This window comes from Rattus rattus, chromosome 12 (genome assembly GCF_011064425.1).
Source record: "Rattus rattus isolate New Zealand chromosome 12, Rrattus_CSIRO_v1, whole genome shotgun sequence".
NCBI lineage: Eukaryota > Metazoa > Chordata > Mammalia > Rodentia > Muridae > Rattus > Rattus rattus.
In genome coordinates, this window is record NC_046165.1 from 15258390 (window position 1) to 15262130 (window position 3741).

At 41.6% G+C, this 3741-nt stretch overlaps 1 pseudogene; it reads left to right on the forward strand.

Annotated features, from left to right (window-relative positions):
* The first annotated feature begins 3082 nt into the window (after positions 1 to 3082).
* On the forward strand, positions 3083 to 3205 carry LOC116914143 (annotated as a pseudogene).
* The last annotated feature ends 536 nt before the right edge of the window (positions 3206 to 3741 follow it).

The window sequence follows — 3741 nt, forward strand, 5'->3', positions numbered from 1 at the left end:
TTACCCTTTTTTTAAACTGTGGTCCAGGTATTCTCAAAACTAGTCTCTCTCTCTCCATCTTTTTCTTGATTATTTTTGCTAATGAAATGCTGTCATATTCAATCGCATTTAATTGATCTTGGCATCTATTGACAGGGGCCTTTAAAGTCGAGTACAGAAACAACCAGAGGAGCAGCATTTCATCACTGTGTACACTGCCGTGACTTGATAAACAGAACTCTCGTTAGTATTGCTTCATAGACGCTTGCTTCAGGATTGTTTTGTAAGGTTTGCACCCCACACAGTGTCACATTAAAGCATGGGGTCCTGCAAGCTTTCTGTTTGAAATAATGATCATTGTATACAAGCAAGTTCTGAATCATTGTGTGTAGAGATCACTCGGGAGAAATAATTGACAGACTGTCTGAGCTGTAGGAGAAGAATCCTTATTAGTTCTTGTACTGCGAAGACAAGATTAGAAAGAATCCAGATCAAACGACCCACTTAAAAAACCTTCTCCATTAGTATTCTCTTGTCCAATCTTAGCTGTGAATACAAAAGCCTACAGTCAAGGATAGGAAAGGAAAATATTCACCATAGGAGTCACAGATAAACTGCTACATTCACCGGGGATCTCAACCTCCTCTTCCTCCTCCTCCCTCAATGAATCCAACATGATATGATAGATACTGAACCTTTACCGTTTTCTCACTGACAGTCTTTCACTGGGCATCTTATGTCATTATTCCAAATAAAATCTGTAAATAGTGAGCACAAACAGCGTGAATTTAAACATGTAATGCAGCTTGAATAGGCACAATGTTAGGATTGGCTAAATTACTAACCTGTTCCTTTAAACTGATATGGAGCCCACAGCTGAACTGGAAAAGAATGGATTAAGCTTCTTTCATCACTAGGAAAGACAAAAAAAGAAACATGTAAGCATGCCATGAGGCAGTATGTAGAAACTGAGTTCCTCATGCTTTAATTTTTATAAGGTGAAGGATGAGAAAGGCATGGGAAAAATTCGTTTCCAAATGTCTTCTAAGAAACATGGGTATGCAGGCTCCAACTCTACTCCCAAAGAGCCTACGGTCACAGAAAGAAATAGGATTGCATTTAATTAAATCACCGTAACTGAATGGATATGATATTGTGCATCAATTTAAAAGGTCATCTGTACAGAGTTTTATAACATTAACTGTACCCAGATTTTGGCACTATATTTATATGTAGTAGATCTCAAACAAACTAAATGTCTATCTAGTGGATCTATAAAACTGACATTTGAAGGAAGATATTATAACTAACAAATTCTACTTGTGGATCTGTGGTTCAACTAATTGTAGATACTATGAATATACAAATAAAAAGACCACCCCAGTGTAGGTGAATGTAGGGTGGGGAGGCGGGAAGGGGCAGGTGGTTGGGGAGGGGGAACACCTCCGTAGAAGAAGTAGGAGGAGGGATGGGATAGGGGGTTTATGGACCAGAAACCGGGAAAGGGGATAACATTTGAAATGTAAATAAAAAATAAAATAAAATATAATATATTATATAAAATATAATATAAAATAAAAGTGTGTATGAAAACCCACAAATCTTTAAGTGGTGTAATTAAAGATATGTAAAATATTTGATTAAAATACATGTGCAGAACTCAAGCTAGTCAACTCCATCTGAAGTAGGGGAAAGACTTGCAAATTCCCACCCTTGCTTAGAAGCTGTCAACTTGGCTACTGGGCAAAAGAGAGACAGGTTTCTTCATGTGCAGTGACTGATAGGCAGCCCATGCTCCTGTGGATGACTGTGTAATTGTACACATATTGGCAGTGCTATAAGGACTCCATTAGCATAAAATTATAGAACGTGAAGATGAGATTAAAGGTGACCTGTCAGTGTAAAAATAAAAATAGAAAGGAGAGGGAAACAGGTGTATTTGACCAAAGTATGTTTACCAGTATATGAAATCTCAAACAATAGAAAAAAGAAAATACCATGGAAATCTTTTTTATTGGATATTTTTTATTTACATTTCAAATGTTATTCCCTTTCCCAATTTCCTATCTATAGGCTCCCTCTCTCCTCCCCCTCCCCTTCTTCTATAAGGGTGTTCCCCTCCCCAAACAAGCCCCCCATTCCTGTCCCCATGACATTCCCCTACACTGTGGGTCTAACCTCAGCAGGACCAAGGGCTTCTCCTTCCTTTGGTGTCCAAGAAGACCATTCTCTGCTACATATGCAGCTGGAGCCATGGGTCAGTCCATGTACAATCTTTGGGTAGTGGTTTAGTCCCTGGGAGCTCTGATTGGTTGTCATTATTTCTCTTATGGTGTTATAAGCCCCTTCAGCTCTTTCAATCCTCTCTCTAATTCCTCCAATGGGAGGCACGTTCTCAGTTCAGTGGTTTGCTGCTAGCATTCACCTCTATATTTGACATGCTCTGGCTGTGTCTCTCAGGAGACATCTATATTCGGTTCCTGTCAGCCTGCACTTCTTAGCATGTACTTCAATATATATATATTGCGTGCCTTGCAAGATTTCGTTGGTCTCGCTTCCTTGCTGATCTCTACTTCATTGAGAGGCATGGCAGAGAATGTCTCCTGGTGTTCCTGCTGGTTCTGATCAACTCTCTAGTACCGATTTGGTGAAGGCCTGGTTCTACCTACTGGATCGTGCCACAGGTGCAGACTCACGCTTGATGACACCTTTGAACTGGACTACTTAATAGGTCTACATCCCCTTGTCCTACTTACCATCTTTTCTCCCCTTCCCTTTGACAGTGAGCTGTTGGGGGATCAAAGCCTTTGAGAACCCTTATTAAGGTAGGTTTTGAAAAACCTAAACCTACAGGTAGGACTGAAAGCATGTTCCCTCAGTTATGTTTCAGTAATATTAAGTACTCACCGTGGCTAATTATGTTCTTAATTTAAAAATGTTTTAAAAAGCAGCTTCCATCTGAGTCCGTGTCATGATATCTTAGGTATAAATGCATAGGGAATAAGGAATACGAAAAATAGCAATGGCCAAGATAAAAAGGTGGCTTAGAACTGGGCCCAGCGAGCAGAGAAGCTCCGGCAAGCGAACCGTAAGTCGGGATCATTAGGACCCTGGAAGCATTGCAGGTGTCTTTATCTGTGCATCTGTAGGTGGCAGACAGGAGACAGTTGTGTCTATGTTCAGGGTTCTGACCTGTGAACTCCTGAACGATCAGTAGCCTAACAATCTCTGAACAAAGGCAGCCTGAATCAACCATCAGTCTGGTGCTGGACAGACCTGGATGTGTTCCCAGTAGAGGGAGCAAACCGAAGACTAGAGGAACCCTGCCTGGCACCACCATGAGTCCTGAGCAGGAGTGAGTCTCAGAGAGAAACCCTAGCCAAGGGCCATTAATGTAGATCAGGCAAGGGGTGAGCCATGGATGACCACCTGACCAGCTTCATGGGGCCTGCACAGGGAGATAACCTGAAATGACCACAAGTCCAGGGATCCACGGTGAAATCAGACCATATCAAAGATAATGCCTGCCATTTAAGATATTGCAGAAGCATGACATGTTACTCACAAGATGAACCCAAACACTGAGAGACTCCTGATGCAATGGAGAGGAGCAGGTAAGTGATGGAGAAATGAAGAGAAAGAAAATTAGAGAGACAAAGAAGCCATGAAGAGAGGTAGGGCTAGAGACTCAAGGACAGTAAAGAGCAGACTGGTGTGACTAGCTGGTGATGCTACCTTGGACCATGGTGGGGTCCTGACCTG